Source organism: Antrostomus carolinensis, unplaced genomic scaffold, assembly GCF_000700745.2.
Source record: "Antrostomus carolinensis isolate BGI_N321 unplaced genomic scaffold, ASM70074v2 scaffold15561, whole genome shotgun sequence".
Taxonomy (NCBI): Eukaryota; Metazoa; Chordata; class Aves; order Caprimulgiformes; family Caprimulgidae; genus Antrostomus; species Antrostomus carolinensis.
The window spans coordinates 38,571-39,649 of NW_010296445.1; positions in this window are offsets into that span (position 1 = coordinate 38,571).

Sequence of the window (1,079 nt, forward strand, 5' to 3'; positions counted from 1 at the left end):
TCCTGAACAGCCTGCTATCTTTGCCTAACATTGAACGCCACTTGTATGCAGATATTCTATAAGAAAATGCTGGAAGCATACTTTGGGAAATAGTAGTAAAATGCTATGAGTAAACTCGCGTAAGTACAGTCACTTGAAAGGTTCTGAAGCATAGGAATTCAAACCTCTTAAAGATCCCAAATCTGAAAATGAGACTTCCTTCTCATGACAAACTGCATGGTATACTTTTTAATTAAAATTTAGGTATTCTTAAAGTAATATTTTGTTAAGTGCTATGTTGCTTCTTAGCTGAAAGACAAAATGAAATGGAAACTGAGCCTGCTTACTCATTCTGCCATGTTGGATCCCAGGAAAGTCCTAAATTGTGGCTTTTTTTTTTTTTTTTTTTTTTTTTTTTGAAAATTTATTTAGGCATAGTTCTACAAACATGTGTTTATCTCTAATCAGATTATGCTTGCTAGGTTCAGATTATGCTTGATATTTTCTTTCTATGGATTGTACCTGGTGTGTTTGTAATTAATTCCAAATCTAAGCAGCATGGAAAATTATGAGCTGTGTAAGATACCTCATTATGCAGGCCAGAACTTAAAATTGTCTTTCTATCAAGTTCTGCCAAATTTTGTAAGTCTTGCAGAACACTATCAAATCATTGTAAGTGCCGAAAATGATGCCATCAAATCTGATTTTCATCAGATAGCTCACCCATATAAATATCTATTGCATACCTGATATTCTCTTTATTTAGATTTGATATCTGTTTATTTTAATACTTGCGACAAAGGATTATATATGAATAGGAAATAGTTGCAGGTATTAACACTCAATTTATATGCTTGTATTGGGGCATTTGGAAGGTGAATTAGAGTTCAGTTACCTAGTGATCTATATACAGCCTTCACAGTGAGATGATGTGGTGCGATTCCTAGGACGCGTCGCGTTTGTTGTCTGAGTCAGTCTAGGTGTATAGTTACAGTGGTACACACTGGAAACCTAAAGCAAAGAATTTTGTTGTTTTGCAAACAGGGTGATAGGACACGTGTGACTTTCTTCAATCTAGATCAGTTTGATGACGATCAAAA